Raw genomic sequence first — 18,452 nt, forward strand, 5'->3', positions numbered from 1 at the left:
CTAGAATCATCCCTCTCCCTATCTGCCCCCCAACCTTGCTTCCTCTGTGTCTCCTGTCACTTGGCTGTTTGTGAGCCCGTCCAACACTAACAGGTCTGTGAACAAGCCCTTTCCATCGTTCAAGGAGTATGCTGTTCCCACACCCTCTGAATCATGGCCGACCTCAGCAAAAGAGAGTAGGTGGGCGTAGTTTATGTGTTGTCAACTTGGCATTGCTACACTTGTATTTCCCAGAACAGCTGGAGTGTGGGAAGGAGGGAGAGGTCATTATCCGAGGGTAAGGCAGGCGGAAGGGCTATCCTCACTCTACTCTTACTCCGTGTCCAGTTTCTCTTCCCACCACACTCTTAAGACCACCACCACTGCTTGGCTGGAACCCACAGTGACACAGTTCTCCCAGAGGGGTCTCTCCGTGGGTTCCCCCTGCAGCTCGCTGCAGTTGCTTATGGATTTCCAGATTTTCCCACAAGCTCTAACTTTTCCAGCAACAAGGATCTTTCAACTTGCCCCTTACTCACCCTTCACTTCCCCAGACCCTCTCCTCCCCATAACAGTTCTCATTGTTACCCTGCTAATGCCTGTGGCAGTTCTGTGCTCCTGAGTCCTGGCAGACACAGCAGACTTCAAATGGGTTTCCCATGTCAACTTCACTTTTTCCTATCAAACCCAGCAAGAATGGCCAAGAATCTACGGATCCATCTCCTATTGGAATATGAGAATAAAAGGACAAATGAAATTACCAGTGAAAGAAAATTAGCAGTATCTTAAAAGAATTATAAATTATGACCAAATGAGATTTATTCCAGGAATGCAAAATGGTTTAACATGTAAAGATTGTATTAACATATTAATATAATTAACCATATTAGTTAATTAACCATCTACAAATATGGTTAATTATAGCAACATGTTAATGTGGTCTTAACAAGTTAAACCACATTGCATTAATTATATCCATTAATTAATAATTAATTTGCATTAATTATGTTAACGTGTTGAGATTAATAGATAAAATATTGATATCAATAATATAGTAAATAGTAAAACAATAATATTAGAAGTAAAAATAAATACATAATTGTAAGAGGCAAGATTCTAAGATTATCCCTAATGAATTTGTGTAATCCCTGCCTCCTCACTGTAGGAATTTATATAATCCCTTCCACCTGGGGAACTGGAACTGCTTCTATCGGAGAGAACATGGCAAAGATAAAGGGTTTTGTAGATGCAGTGTTCTTCATGAGTTGACGCTGAATTATTCAAAGGAAGGGCACACTGGGTGGGCCTGACCTAATCAGGTGAGCCTTTTAAAGTGTCTAGAGCAGTGGCCCTCACCCTCCCCTCAAGTAAGTTTCCTTGTGACCCATGGCTCAGTGGACAGGGCTACGTGGCAAGGACGTGAGCTCCCCAGGAGCTGAGAGCAGTTACTGGCCCAAATCTTGGCTCTACCCTTAGAGCCAGCTCTGTCCCTAAATCTCTCTTACTTTTTTCAGCTGATTACTTTGGAACATGCTTTTCTTGTGGTGATAGCACAATTCTGCACAAGATGGAACACCCAACCGCATAGGCCCATCTTTAACCTCTGTTCACATGCAGTCAGCTAACACACAGTTGGCCAGAGGAAGTCACGGTCCTGTGCCCAGTAACAATGGGCAGTGAAATCTGCTCTTCCCCTCTAGGGGGAAACCCCAGGTCTCATGGGAAAGTGTGTGAAAACAGGGAGGGCTGAAGAACAGGGAGGAATGACTCCTTCTACCACAATACCCTAAATGGTATTTACTAGAATTCAACACTAACTACTGATTTTAAGGAGGAAAAATAAAATAGAAATACAGAGAAGGTCCTCATCAGGCAAAGATTTTCTATTATTTCATTTTATTTTGAGGGGGGCAGAAGGAAAGGGAGAGAGAGAATTTCAAGCAGGCTCCATGCCCAGCGCCAAGCCCAACATGGGGCTTGACAAGAGGCTTGATCTCACAACCCTGAGATCATGACCTGAGCCAAAATCGAGAGTTGGTGGCTTAATCGACTGAGCCACCTGTGTGCCCCCAAAGATTTTCTATTTTAAATTAACATTTCACATTTCTCCAAAAGGTAAAACCCTAGGGAGAAAAAAAAATCCCCAATTGGGTTTTATGAACTTTGTTGATGTGTGGAGGAATTCTGAGTCTGGGTGTGGGTGCACATTTGCTTTTATCTGGAGGACAGTGCACATCTTTCAGCAGATTTTCAGCAGGGCCATGACCTTCCCCACACTGAAGAAAAATTAAGTAATTAAGAACTACTGCACCAGAGACTTTCTCATTAACATCAAGAGCAACATCACTAATATTAGCCAGTAAAATAATATATAAGAGATAAATAGGAGAAGCTGAGAGAAAAGATAATACTATCATTGTGTGTCAATAGTGTGGTTGTTCTGCTCATAAAATCTAAGTTTCTTTATTCCGAAATTCAGGAGCTTTTAAACCTCAGAATGCATTTTTCAAACAATGCATTCTTTGGACATGGCAGTGTTTCTTTGATTTTCCTAAGAATTTACATTTAAAATTTTGATCTGTCTAAAAGTTGATGGTATCTTAAAATCATAAACATACAGTTTGAGAATGATTAAAAAAGTTCAGAAAGGTGGCTAGTTCCAAAAGCAAAATACAGAAATCATTAGCTGTACGGCATGCTGAAAATACCCACATAGAAGATCCGTGAAAACAGAAATCTATTCTCAGGAGCATTAAAATATATAACCAGGAAAAAATGTCATTAACCAGAAATATGAAAAAAAAATGATATGAATAAAAATTTAATGACACAAAAGATAAAAGTCTCTAAAATAATAAAATATGTTAAGCTTTGATTAGGAATTATATTAGCTTTGGAATATTGTAAATGTATCAATTCTTCCTATATTCATTCATAGGATTAATAAAGATCCAATAAAGATCCCAGCAGAGTTTTTTTTTTAATTACTCATTTATTGATGTGGATGGTGTGTGAGAACTTGAAACATTAATTCTAGTGTTAATCTGGGGTAGGAAAAAGTAGTCAGGAACGTTTTGGAAAGAGAGAGTGATGAGGAAGAAATTGTCCTACCAGATATTGAAACAAAATGATTTCAAAGCATCCCCATAATTGATGTAATTGAGGAGAGGCAGAAAAGGAACACAGGCTTGATAACCCAGAAACTGAACCTGATATGTTACATAAGACCCGTGATTTACCATATTTCCTTGAAGTTTCAATGTAGTATTGATTGTAAGACACATGTTATCCTATGTACCAACAATAGAGGAAAAAGTCCCAGGATTGAGTCCATCAGGAACACTGTTGTGGCACCAAAGGCTACATTCTTGGTGTAAATGTTCACGAGCAAGAAATCCATCCTGCAGAGCAGGACAACAAAGACATGTCTGTGCCTTAACCTTGGCATTGAGTGGAGGGAGGAAAGTAAATCTCCCCTGAGGACTGGAATGAGAGGCAACGCCCACCCAGGGTTGAGGTCCTCCAAATTTCAGAGATGCTAACGTGGAGAAAACACATTTAGAAGCAGGAGTGTGACAGCTGAGATTCGCTATCCATGGCCAAATTTAAGAATCATTCAATAGAAGGTGATGGAAACACTGCTCAGCAGTGTTTCATTTTTTTAAAAAAATATTTTATTTATTTATTTGAGAGAGCACAAGCAGGGGGAGCCACCGAGGGAGAGGGAGAAGCAGACTCCCTGCGAGCAGAGAGCCTGACTCAGGGCTCGATCTCAGGACCCCAAGATCACGACCTGAGCTGAAGGCAGATGCTTAACGACTAAGCCACCCAGGTGCCCCTCAGCAGAGTTTCATTAATTGGGGAATTAAATAAATACCAGCTAGACCAAAGGCAAAAGTGAAAACCTAACTTCCTGAAAGAATTAGAAGAAAAGCATCAATCTGCGAGTGGGATTGCCTTCCCAGCCACGGAAGAACAGACATGATGGAGAAGGCTTGGGTCTATTGAACTAAAGTGAAATGTAGGGGCGCCTGGGTGGCACAGCGGTTAGGCGTCTGCCTTCGGCTCAGGGCGTGATCCTGGCGTTGTGGAATCGAGCCCCACATCAGGCTCCTTTGCTATGAGCCTGCTTCTTCCTCTCCCACTCCCCCTGCTTGTGTTCCCTCTCTCGCTGGCTGTCTCTCTCTCTGTCGAATAAATAAATAAAATTAAAAAAAAATAAAGTGAAATGTAAAATCTCTATACATCAAAAATGAACTTGAATAAATTAAAATAAAACTGGGGAAAAATAGTCACAACTTTTATGGCAAAAAAAAAAAGAAAAAAGGATAGTAACCTTAACACATTCTAACACTTCAACATGTGCAAGAATTTTCTCCTTGGCAATTTTTATACTAGTGAAAAGATTAGAAACAATTAAAAAGGGGGAATGTGAATAAATTANTTGGCAATTTTTATACTAGTGAAAAGATTAGAAACAATTAAAAAGGGGGAATGTGAATAAATTATGACTCATCTATACTAGAAAACATGTTTTTGAAGAAAATTTATTGGCACAGGAAAATTCTTTTAAAATGTTAAATGAAATAAAACAGGATATGCATTATATCCAATGTAAACAATGTATTTATATTTCTCTTTCTCTTCCTCACTGCCTGAATACATACAGAAAAATCTGAAAAATATATAGGCTAATAGTGGGTGTCTCTGAATAGTGTCACTATGGCTGATAATTTAGACCGTGGTGAGCAAATTTTCTCAGGGAGTGAGTGTATTCATTTTCCATGTGGGCTGTAGCAAATCACCGCAGATTGAGTGGGCGAAGTAACAATTTATTATCATACAGTCGTGTAGGCGTCACGGGGCCAAAATCAAGGTCTGGGCAGAGGTGTGTCCCTTCCAGAGGTTCCTTACCCCTGTCTGCTGCTAGTGGCCCCAAGGAGTTCCTTGCCTCTCTTGGCTTCTTCCCGTATCTTCCAAGACAACAACAGAGGGTCAAGTCTGTTTCACTTAGATCTCCCTCCGACCCAGCCAGAGATGTTCTCCACTTTTAGGGCCCCACGTGGGTTAATTGGATCCACTGGGATTAATGCAGGATAATCTCCCCACTGTAAGATAACAGTCTTACTCACATACGCACAGGGCCCTTTGCCCGGCTCGGTAAGCTCGTCACAGTTTCTGAGGGTTAGGGCAAGCACGTCTCGGGGGTGGGGGGCATGATCCTGCCTACGGCAGTTGGCATGATTTTTTAAACTTTAAGAAACATACCCATATGCCTTATGTGAGAGGATAAAGAGGCATTTTTTTATCGTCATCATCATTACCATCATCTGAACATTTATCACCTTTATCATAATCACTAATTAAGCCTTTGGAAACGAGCTCACTTCAGATCAGGAGTCTGCAAACTATGGCCCACAGGCCAAATGCAGCTCACAGCCTGGCTGGTGAATAATGTTTCCTTGAAACCCGCCTACCTCCATTTGTTAGGCATCGTCTATGGCTGTTTCTGGTGCTCAATAGCAAAGTTGAATAATTATGGTAGAGGCAGCACCGAAAATATTTACTATCTGATCCTTNGACCCTTTGAAAAAAAAAAAAAAAAAAAAGGGTTTACTGACCCTTGCTTTAGATTTCAAAATCTCAAGTTATAACTGAGCATGGGGTCAGAGGACCTATTTCACCTTACAGAGGGGTCTCCAGGGCTATCTGTCCTTCTCACCTTTCCCAGAGAAAATGCTGAGACCCATAGAGGTAAGGAGGCTTCCAGGGACCCCTCCAGGGCCACAGACTGAACCACAGAAGGCAACTAATTGGGGGGGGGATGTAAAGGCAAAGAGAAAATACAAAATATTTATAAACGTGGTCTCTATTGTGATGGTTAAACCTAGTATCCACTTGACTGGGCCATTCTGGGTGTGTCTGTCAGGGTGTTTCTGGGTTACAATAGTAGACTGAGTAAAGAAGACTGCCCTTCCTAATGTGGGTGGGCCTCAGCCCATCTGTGGAAGGCGTGAAGAGAACAAGAAGGCTGGTCCTACCCCATGCAGGGGGAGTTCTTTCTGCCTGCCTGCCTGCCTTTGGACTTGCAGTGAAACATCAGCTCTTCCTCCACGCACAGCTTGCCAACCATTGGGTGGGACTTCACAGCCTTGGCTTTCCTGGTTCTCAGACCTTTGGACTCAGGCTGGAAGTAAACCATCAGTTACTCTGGTCTCCAGCTTGCCGACCACCCTGCAGATCTTGGGACTTGCCCACCTCCATAATCAAGTTAGTCATGTCCTTATAATACACACCTATCATCCATCTGTCTGTCTATCTATCTATCTATCTATCTATCTATCAATCATCTATCTATCTATCATCTATCTATCTATCAATCATCTATCTATCTATCATCTATCTATCATCTATCTAGCTAGCTATCTATCTGTCATCTATCTCTTATCTATCTCTCAGCTGTCTATTAACTATCTAGCATCTATGTATTGAGAGGTATATATGCTACTGGTTCTGTTTCTGAAGAACCCTGATTAATTCACCAACGGCTACATTAAACAAGCCCAGTGAATGGTCCTGATGTAGGGGCTTTATGACCTTGTGGACCAGGGAGCACTGCTGAGATTTGCAGCCAGGGCTGTCGTTGTACCTGTCATTGCAGATGGTGGCCACGAGGAGAAGAACGCAGAGAGACTCTGGAGGCACAGAGGCTTAGAAGACGAACCCAAGCCCAGTGAATGGTCCTGATGTAGGGGCTTTATGACCTTGTGGACCAGGGAGCACTGCTGAGATTTGCAGCCAGGGCTGTCGTTGTACCTGTCATGCAGATGGTGGCCACGAGGAGAAGAACACAGAGAGACTCTGGAGGCACAGAGGCTTAGAAGACGAACTTCTCCGGCCAGACTCTGAGTCTTAACTGGATGAGGGCCAGGAGTGTCCAGTTCACCCCCAAGCAGGAGGGACTAGACTGAGAAGGACCTCAATCGTGATTTGCCTTTAATTCCTGCAACCCCGTTATTCCATCAGTGGTGTCCTCTTCCAGGCTGTGGCTCTGGGTTGGAGGGAGTGTCATTAAACATATATTACAATTTTATTAACAGAATTATACAAGTTATTATGGAGAATTAAAAAAACTGATAAAAAATTTTAAAAGAACAAAAAATAACTCATCATTTCATTTTAGAAATCACAACTGAAAATGATTTGGTTCATATTCACGCATGTAAACCCACACATGCGCCGTGGTCCACTACCATTGATACACTCTCAGCGAACCGATTCCATCCTGCTCAGCATTTAGAAATATCAAACACTCACTAATATAAACACACCGAGCGTCCTTGTCATCAAATCATCACCCTTTGCCTGATGGAGGCGGGATTTTTAGTTCGAGAAAGATGCGCATGCTCGCACCTGGGGTACCTGAAGATACAAGGTCCCACACAGAGGCCACCTACGCTCGCTTCCTCTGGCTTCTAGCATGCAGGACAGGCTCAGGGCGCATCTACAATGCTATTTTATTGTAAGTTCACAGGGATTCTGGAAAATTTCACATGCATTTTTAAAAATGAGTAACCTGAGTAAAGTAATTTACCCAAAATCATTCAAGTAGAGAATGGGAAGCTGGGCCCAGAAATACACACAGGAGGCAGAAAGCGTGTGGAGGGTCACTTTAAGGCCTTGATTGTCCTCAGCACCCCCCTACCCCCCACCACATCAGACATATGAAAATGTACACACACCCAACATAATTTATTCATAACGTATTGTAAGCGTTCATTTGCAGTTGCTTGGCTGACATAAAGAATGTGACATTGCGGATACATTTAAATATTTATTGACTTCAATTTTGTGGGGTGTGCAGGTGTGGGCCTGTTTGTCCTCAGATCCGTTCCCCACCCCTCGCCCTCTGCTGATGCCCGCTTCCCAGGTCCCCAGTCTGCTTGACCAGTGGGAAGCCTAAGGGGGGGAGGTAGGGGGAGGGGAAGGAGAAATGAGCATGTGGTTTCCTTTGCTTGGGTGCTGGTTGTGTCTCCTCTGGGACCACCTCCCACTGGTCCAGCCCACTGTGGGCCCAGCTGCCGCCAGTGACTCTGCCTCCTGTCCCTGATCACTCAGGGCTCTCCTTTCCCCCTTTGGCCTGGTGGGGGAGGGGAAGAGGATTCCTGTGATTGCTCATCTCTGGGCTGTTTCTCTCCCCTCTGTTGGCTTCTCAGCCTTTCCAACATCTGTGAAATGAATTCCCCACTTTCTGGTTTCCAGATCCAACCCTGGCAAATACGTAAGGTCTTGTTGTTGTTGTTCTGTTTTGATGTGGGAGAACCAATGCCCTCAAATAAGTACATAATTTTGATAACTTTGAACACTTTGTAGACCCTAAGTATATACTTTGTAGGCCCTTACGTAGCTGCACATATTTTATAAGTGTTAGATTATAGGAGTTCTCTCAATGTCTTTCCTGAGGAAGGATGGCAACCGGATGGACTCAGGGACACTATACCCCTTCCAGACACTCACCCACACTTCTGCTTATCCATCCACTTACCTATGTACCTAGTCCCATCTACTCAACCATCTATCCACTCCTATATCTACCCACTGTACCACCCAACCACCAACTCACTTCATCTATTTATCTATCCATCTACCCATCCACCTATCCATCCATCCATTCATCCATCCATCCATCCATCTATCCATCCCTCGCTCCCTTCTTCATCTATCTATCCATCCCTCATCTATTTATCTAGTCATCCGTCCTTCCAAACATCCATCCATCCATCCATCCATCCATCCATCCATCTATCCATCCCTCGCTCCCTTCTTTCATTCAATAAACTTGTCTTTCTCATATACCAATCTCCAGATTGGAATCTGGAGTAACAGAATAAATCAGGCACAGTTCCTGCTCTGCAAGGGCCCATAGTCCAGTAGGAGAGATGGCTATAGAAGAGTCAATTACTTTAGAAGTGTTCAATAACATAGTCGTAGGTACTCAATAAAATACTTGTTGCATGAATGAGCAAGTATTGTCATGGAAGTGGCAAAGAAATGTCGTGGGTGTTAAGAGGTGGAAGCTACTTCCGCGGCTCAGAAAGGCATGAAGGACACCGAAGAAGAGACAACTTGAGCTGGTGTGAGAATGATTAGGAGTGAACCAGATCTGGAAACGAAGGGGGATAGCAGCTTCCAGAGAAGGAATAGTGTATGCTGAAGAAGGACCTGTAAAAGATCGCCATCTTGGTAATGAATAAAAACCTATAGCATTATTCATTATTTCAAATAACGTGCCTCTATTTCTCTGTGTATATTCTGGACTATTTAGCCATTCACTTACATTCAGATGTTTGGGTTATTCCCAGAATGTCACCACTAAAAGCATTAATGAATGCCATTGTGTTTCTCTCTGCACCCTCTCGGCACTGACCCCCTTACAACGAATTCCTGAGGGTATGATCGCTGGGTCAAAGACATGCTTCCTTCACAAAGGCAACCGCGACAACAGAAGTTGATTTCCGTTGGCAAACTCCACTCCAGAAAGGAACACCAGTGTTCATTCCCTACAACAGTGCATGAGAGTCTCAGTTTTCCCACATTCTCGCTATTGGGGGTTTTGTCAAACATTTTTTTTAATGTTTTTTATTATATTATGTTAGTCGCCATACAGTACATCCCTGGTTTCTGATGCAAAGTTCGATGATTCATTAGTTGCGTATAACACCCAGTGCATCATGCAATACGTGCCCTCCTTACTTTTAACCCTTCCCAATATGAAGGGTGGAAAAAGATGAATCGTTTTCACCTCTGACAGTGCTTTTGATTCCTGTTGAGGCACAGCACACTTTATTGTGTATTGACAATTTGTACATTTGTACATTTTATTTTGTCATTTGCCTCTTTGTGTTTACTTCTTAGTTTTTCTACTGAATATTTGACTTCCTACTTTTGGTTTATAAACCTTCTCTCTCTCTCTCTCTTTTATTTTTTGCAAATTAGAGGTTCTTAGCTATTTTTCTGTAATATGGGTGGCAACTTTATCTTTTGTACTGTTCATGATTGAGTTTCATTTTTACGTAGTCAGATCATCATATTTCTACTTCATATAAAGTTTCTGTTTTTCTTAGAAAGCCTAGAAGGGCTTACTCCACCACTTTATAGATTAGTCAGTGCGGTTTCAAAGGTTTCTGTTGAAACAAGTGAATTCAGGATCCAACTTAATTGCCAGATGACTGCTCAGTTACACCAACACTCTTGTTACATTTTTCCTCCAGTGTTTTGTCGCCACCTTTATAACCTATGAAATTCCCCTGCATACTTAGATAATATCTCCGGACTCTTTCCCATCCGGGATTCAGAAATTTCAGTGTGTGTTGTGTACCTTATTTTCCATTCTGTTAATCCAGCAGTTCTCAGTCATTGGCGCTCATTAAAATCACTAAAGAAACACTTATGAACCGGGAAGCTCAGGTCATATCCCGTCTCAACCAGTGAAATCAGCAGCTCTGTATTTTTTTTTTCTTCTTAAACACCAAGATGACGCCAAAGCACAGGTAGAACCATTATTTTAACTTGTGACCTCCTGTCTGCCCTGGTGTGACCCTGGGTTAGTTACCCTAGCTTCTTATCACTCTTTCTTGTTTGTTCTGTTATTATTATATGTTTGATTAGTCTTGTAATCGCCATAGCTGTTTCTGATGTTTATTCTTGCAAAGAATGTTTACAATTACCAGTTTCCTAAGGGGAAATAAAAATCCTATTTGGATTGCATGGAGTTTATATATTAAAATTTAACTTCCTGACTTAGGCAGGTTTCCTAAACTCCCTGACTCAGCGTCTCCATCCGTTAACTAGGGATGCCACTGTTCCTCCAAACCTTACATCTGCCCTTGCCCCTGGGCCAGCATGAGACCCAGGAGCGCCCGACCACGTCTGTGTAGTAAGGTTCTGTCACCCCCCCCACCCCATGTGACGTGATTTGGGGCAGGGCGTGTACTCTAGTTTCCTTCATTTCATAGGAGAGAAATTTACCCTGGAAACCATGCTCCCTCTGTCACTGAGATCCACACTTGTGGTTGGTGGAGCCTGGAGGGAGAACCTGGAAGTTTGGGAAGCTTCCAAAGGAATCCATAACTTGGAACGCACATTTGTAGAAAGTGCATTACAAAAGGAGTGTGTGTGTGTGTGTGTGTGTGTCTGTGTTTGGATAACATCACTACCGCCCTTACCACGGTAGATTTGTGCAAGAGAGAAGTCTCCTCGGATGCATTCCCAGAACTCTCTTTTGTGTTCTGTTTGCTCCACTGTGCCTGGTCGGTGCGGGTAGGGACTGGGTCCGTTGGACACCCGGTCAGAACAAACTCAGTTCTGGCTTGTGAAGTTTGGATGAACAGGTGAGAGGCTCCTCCCAGGCCAGGTACCAGCATCCTCCTCAGCTTCTCCTGACTGCCTTTCTCTCTTCAGCCCCTCAGGTGTGGAGGACATAGGGGAGGCCTGTGCTCCCTCGATGAGGTCCCCTCGCATCTTCTCCCAGCAGACTTCCTGAGCCAGCCACCAGCTGACGCTCTCTACTGTGCTGAATTAATGTAGGCCCTGGAGTTTCCAGTAGCTTCCTGAGACCCTGGGACTGGTCTGTCGCACGGATGACCCACTACCGGCTTCCTTGCGGCTTGACCACTGGGCTAGGGAGCCCGAATCACATCCTAGACTCCGGTGGTCCTTGCAGATTATGTCAAGGAAGGAGGGCAGTCTGGGCTGAGCTGAAAGCAGGTGGCTGCGGAGACGGGGCTAGAGCTGGGACAGAGCTGGGCAAGGCTGGAGGTGGGGACAAGGAGGAAGGCAGTGGGGATGCCGATGGCGGCAAGGACAGCCATCCAAAGAAGCAGTGGTGAGGTCCGGGCCCGGAAGGACAGCCATGCAGAGATTGAGCTGACCTGGAGCAATACTGTGGAGGCCAAGCCCACGGCCCTGGCTCTGCCCCGGGGTCCTGTTGCCCTGCACCTGCCCCCGCTCTCAGGAGTACTCTGGAGTGTTAGAACAATGAGGTCAAGGTGACCAAGGTGAGGTCATGGGCATGTATCTTGGGCTTTGATCATCCACTCCAGAACCAGGTCTCACCTCTTGGCCACATTGCATGCTCCCCTTCTCCTCGGGGCAGCCCTTGTCTGCTTGTGAGCCTGGGGCTTCCTTGCCCTGGGCCCCTCTTATTGCTCTAATTGTATGAACCTGCAAATGTCTGTCTGTCTAGTCTCCATGTGTGTATTGTGGGGTCACTCTTGGACATTTTCAGGGACCAGGCAGGTGAGCCTCGATGAGCTGGAGAGAAAAATGTTATGCATACAGAGCTCAGCCACTGCGCGGCTCCAGCCCCGTGAGGAAGGGGAAGCCACGTGGCAAGGACTTCAGAGTCACAACACAGCGACAGTAACAAGGACAGCTAAGAGCACGGGTGTTATACGAAATCTCTCAATTTTTCAATTTTGCCTTATGTTTTTTTTTTAATTATTTATTTACTTGAGAGAGTGCAAAACAGCACAAGCAGGGGGAGCCCCAGAGGGAGAAGCAGGCTCCCCCCTGAGCAGGGAGGCTGATGCGGGGCTCAATTCCAGGACCCTAGGATCATGACCTGGGCCTCAGGCCGAAGCTTAACTGACTGAGCCACTCAGGTGTCCCTGGTTTTGTTTTTCTAAAGTGTGTGTGGACAGACACACACAGAAAGACAGACACAGACACACATCCTTTTACATGCATACAGTGGCATGTACACACACACACACACACACACACACACACAGGACTTTCACAGCAGGATGCAGCTCTGCTCCAGAGGGAGCCCTCGATGTCCTACAGACCTTCCAGCCTCAGGGCCCCACACACCCCGGGGGTAAGCAGTGCTCAGAGGCGGGGCCTGGACCCTGGCCTTTCCCCAGTGTGTCCAAAGAGCTGCTGTCTTTACTTCCAGTGGCAGGGGAGCGGGCCCATGTCGATGGCACCGGGCGTCCTTCCTGGCATGCCTTCCCCTCCGGGCCAAACCTCAGATGCGTTGGGGCATCTCAGTCCTTGGGGCACTGCCCTGGCCTCTCTCTGGGTTATTGTCTTTCCTTTACACCTCACACTCCTGTCCACTCCGAAAAGAGTGACTTTTGGCTTCTCTACATGAGTGAGAACTGCTCTCCTCTGTCCTTTTTCCAGGGACAGATGTTACACAGAGAAAAGGTGTCATGACTCACCCAGTTGGGAGCACGGCAAGACTCAGTCCTTCACGTGCTTCTCTGCTAGGGGAGGTCATGGTGGCAAGGCCCTCTGCCCTCCCCTGGGGCCGGCGGGGCCCTGGTCCTGCGTGTGCGGGCGCGGGAACTCCCTACCCATCCCCACCCCGCCGGGCCTGGGCACGCGTAGCCTGCTGCTGAGCACGGGCTACTAGCAGCTCCCAGAAGTGGCCTCGTTGGCAGAAGTGCCCACAGGGGCTGTCTTGCCCGAAGATACCTGGGCACTTTTTCCCAGATTGGGCAGGAGTGGGTGGTGGGGGTGTCTCCTGCAGGTGCCTGACATGAAGCCATACAGGCTTGGCCCCTCCCCGGGAAATGGCATGTCTCTGGGGACCACGCATCCTCCCAGAGTTTCCCATGTGCTCGCGCAAGGCCAGGCGTCAGCCCAAACCAGATCTTTACTCGGTCCCTTCCCCTGCCCTGATCTGCATCCCTCCATGGCTCCTGGTTTTGCCTGAGAGCACTCCTTCCGCAAGGGACTAGCACCAGAATCCCCACCTCAGGCTCTGCTTCTGGGAACCTGACCTGAGGCAACAAGGGGAGTTAAAGTTTCCCTCCTTCTTTGACTTTTCTATGTCCTGGTTCAGGACTTGGACTTGAATCCTCACAAAACCTTACTACTCATATCCTCCAGTGCACCTTGGACTACTCCAAGGGATGTCATGAGGAACGGGGCGCGTCCTTTCTTCTGGCTGAACATGGGGCCCTCGTCTGGGCAGACCGACGGTGAGCAGACAGGACTGGAGGCTGAACACCCAAGCAGAGAAGCCCTGTTCACGTATCTGACCCTAGATCTTCCCCATCCCTGGCTTTGGGCTTTGAGGAAACGGCTTTAGGGTAAAGCTCGGGGAATCCCACCTGGCACGGAAGAGAGACAGCACCTGGGGCTTGTTATACAGGAGTTGGCACAAGCTGGGCCCCTCCAGGCTCAGAAGGTTTATGGGAAATTCCTGATGTAGGGATTTTATGGAAGCTACGTCCCCAGATGAGCCACCATGTTTCCCCCCAAGAGGTCCCTTGGAGTCTCCATCCAACACAGGCTGCCGTGTTGTCGCAGACTCAAGCAGTGATGTTTTTGACCTTGCTGAGGATCCTGATGAGAAGAATGGGGGCTGTCCAACACGTGCCACTGGGGGACTTCCACGACAGTGAACGAGTCTTCCGCATTTGCTTCCAGATTTAACTATGAAATCATCTCCTTGCAGGCTCCAAGAGCTGGCCGAGACCATTTTACTCTCCACCGTTGACTTGATAACCCTCTTCTATTTTGTGGTCACTTGTTGACATCTCTGAACTACACAAAACACTTGACCTAGTGACTAGGAAAATGCCAGACCAAGAGGAAATACCCACATGTACATGCATCATTTTTGAAAACATCCCTTTGCCTTTTCATTGAGAAGAGGCAGGTCACCTTGGCAAAGGACATTCCAGAATCTCTCCAGAAGAATGGACTGTTTTTTTTTTTTTATGGGCATGTTTCTTTGGCTCTTTTGATTTACATATTTGAAAACAACTGAAAAAGCAATTAATTCAAACCTAAATAACTTCCATGCTCAGTTTATGGTCTTATGTTTATGGTCTTCCAGCAGACAAATTTATGGGGACGTCTGGGGACCAGGCCTCTGACACAGAATAAGCATCAATCTCTCCTGGAGATTGGTCACGGGTTTACTTCTCAAACTTGTGCAGAATGAGGGAGCGACTCTAGAGTGTTAAAGACCAACTGATAATCACACACCTTAACGCATTTAAATCATGTTGCAGGAGGCGGCAACCTTGGCTTTTCTTAGAGTTCTAAGCAGGACCGTTCCCAGAAGATGGTCCTCCTTCAGAGAAAATAAGACACTGAGTTGGTTACAATCCCAAGGAGAATTTCTGCGCTGGAAGGAATTTTTTTTAATACAATTTACACAGAAGGGGCTGGCTGCCAATGTGATAATTGAGAAACACCTGGTGAAAATGTCTCTCTATTAATTGACGATGGCTTTCTGTTCCCCAATCCCCCTCCTTCCGAAAGAAAAAAAAAGTATGAAAGAAAAAAAAAAAGAGCAAAAAGAGAAGAAAAAAAAAAGGAGCAACCAAGAGAGCTTGTGATGAAATATATTACCCTCAAGGCTATCAGGAAATAAGGTAGGAGCTGGACGGGGGAACGTGGCCTTGTTGGAGCGGGAAGAGTGGTTCTGAGGACAGATGTGTCCCCCCAACTGCCACCCCCAAGGAAGATTTCTCTTGGGAAAGTGGAAAAAGCTAGGGAATCCCAGAATCGCCATTTTTAAAGTTGAGTCTCTGAATTTGTGATCATCTTTCTGGGCAAATGTGAGATTTCAGAAAAGTGATGGTTCCTCCTTGGAAAGGGAAATGATTCAGCTTCTTGAATTCCCAAGTCTACTGCAGTCAGCCATCCACCTGTCCTGGGAGGTTGGCCACATCCCAGCATCTGCCTGGACTCTGTAGTCACAACTCCTAGGAAAGCAAGTTCACCCAGAACACGTCCCCGGTGACCATCTGGGTGTGTTATGCCCCACGTGGGCCAGCATATGACAGAAGCCCTACATTGTGGACCTTGTAGTCAAGGTGTGCCTGTGCAAGCAGCATGCACAGTAGATAACTAAACACAGTGTGAACTTGAGTCTTCAAAAGAAAGCTCTTGGAGTGCCAGATTCATGGCTGTCTTTATTGCTCCAGTAGCTAGCTTAATGTCATGTATATAGTTGATGCTGAAAACGTATTTAGGTGAGAGAGAGGAATGGAAAATAATTAATTCTCTCCTTCAACGTATTTTAGATTTTTATTGTTGTTTGTTTGCTTGTTTATATAATTCTGGTTACAGCCCTAGAGCTGAGACAATGGAATCTGACATGACCTGGGAAATTCACATCCTCTGGTCCTCATTTTCCTCAAATGCAATGTAAGTGAAGAAACGCTGCTGGTTTGGACCGAGACCTTCGGAAGCTCAGTGGTTTCTCGGAGACCCCTCGCCTCACCGGCAGAAGAATGCATGTGCCTGCCCCCCTTACTTAACTAGCTCAACTATCTCTTTGATGACGGTGATGTTTGTGGTCTCAGGACAGCCCTGGATTTCACATTCACTTGCTACTCACTTCCCCATACTTTTATTCATTTTATTTTAATTATTTTTATTGTTATTTTGATTGCAACGTCTGGGCGACAATTAGTCAAGAAAGGACTCAGCGAGCTAGACACTGGTGTGGATGGAAAGAGGCCACCCTGCCAAGCCAGCCCACCTCCAGAAAGATGAATGGCAGAAGCAAAGGTTGTTGGTTGCCCCTTCGCAAAGATGGAAGACTGGAGACAAAACAGTAGCTTCTTCGCCTTTTCCATCCCCAGCTAAGGTTTTCCCTTCTCTCTCCTGCCATGTTTCCCCTGCTGTTTCTGTTGCTCAGTCCTCTACGGTGGCCTCTGCCCCACCTCTTCTCCTCAATCTCCAGCTTTACTTCTGAATTCTCATTTTTCATCCACAATTTTTGGCCCCTGTCCTGAAAATAGACTCTTCATTACTTATTGAAAAATCTTTTTTCCCCATCTCATTCTCATTATTGTAATCATATATACTGAGTGTAATGTATATACAATAAAATTCACCAATTCCAAGTGTACAGTCTAAAAATTTTTGACAAATGTGTACGGTTTATAGCTATGACCACCATCAAGATGTAGACTATTTCCATCATTCTAGGAGTTTCTTCAGGCTTCTTTATGGCAAATCTCTTCCCCACCACAGTCCCAAAACACAAACACTTTCATTAATTTTGTTTGGTTTTGTTTTCTGGAATTAACTACAACATAAAAATAGTTCTATAATATGAAGTTTTGTGTTTGCTTTATTTCACTTAGCACAATCCATTTGAGATTCTTCCTTATTATTGGGTAGTTAATTCCTTTTTTATCACCGAATCATATTCCCTTGTATGGACATTCTATAATTTGCTTTTTCACCAGTGGTTGGACATTTGGATTGTTTCCAGCTTGGAGCTATTATGAATAAAATTGCTATGAACATGCATGAAAAAGTCTTTGTATACGCATTTATTTTAATTTATCCAGCGTAAATACCTAGAAGAAGAATTTCTCAGTTATATGGTAATTATGTGTTTAGCTTTATAAGAAACTGACAAACTGTTTTGTCCAAGTGTCTCTACCATTTTGCATTGTCAACAGCACTATATGAGAGTTCCAGTAACCACATCTTGGCCAGCACTTGGTATTTTCAGGCTTTCTTATGTTTAGCCATTCTTATAGGCATGTAGTTATATCACATTGTGATTTCACATGACATTTCTCCAGAGAGCAAAATGGTAGTTGCCAGGGGTTGGTTTCAGGGGAGATAGAGAGATGCCAGACAAAGGGTACAAACTTTCAGTTATAAGATAAGTAAGTTCCGAAGATCAAATGTACAGAGAAGAGAGAATGGGGCATAAAAAATATTTAAAGAGAGAATGGTCAAGATTAAAAAAAAATAATAATAATGAACACCAAACCAAAGATCCAGGGAACACAGAGCTCCCAAGTCAAGACAGATCGCTGTGAAACCACAGAAAACCAAAGAAAAACAAAAGGAAAATCTTGGAAGCAGCAGGAAGGAAAGGACTCTTCACAGAGCAACAGAAAAGAAGCCTGCTAGAGCAGCATTCTTGCCAGAAACTACCGAGCTGGAAGACAACTGAGTGGCGTCTTTAGAACCATTAACTGCAATTCTATATCCAGATAAGGTAACTTGCACAAATGAGGGTGAAAGAAAGGCTTTTAGGCAAGTAAACATACAACAACCTTGGGAGAACTCACTGTGAACCCACTAGAGATACGAGAAGCACTAAGGCTCTGAAGGCGGAAAGAGCATGACATCAGACAGGAACTTGGATTGACATAAAGAAATGAAGATCTCTAGAAATAGCAAAAATAAAGTAAATATAAAAATGTCTCCTTTCCTTATTTTTTTCAAAGATTTTATTTATTTATTTTATTTATTTATTTGACAGAGAGAGACAGCGAGAGAGGGAACACAAGCAGGGGGAGTGGGAGAGGGAGAAGCAGGCTTCCCCTTGAGGAGGGAGCCTGATGTGGGGCTCGATCCCAGGACACTGGATCATGCCCTGAGCCGAAGGCAGATGAAATTTAAAATAAGAACACAACAAGCAAACCGATACATTTAAATCCAATCGTAATTGCATTAAATATAATTGATCT

This window comes from Ailuropoda melanoleuca, chromosome 12 (genome assembly GCF_002007445.2).
Source record: "Ailuropoda melanoleuca isolate Jingjing chromosome 12, ASM200744v2, whole genome shotgun sequence".
NCBI classification, from domain to species: domain Eukaryota; kingdom Metazoa; phylum Chordata; class Mammalia; order Carnivora; family Ursidae; genus Ailuropoda; species Ailuropoda melanoleuca.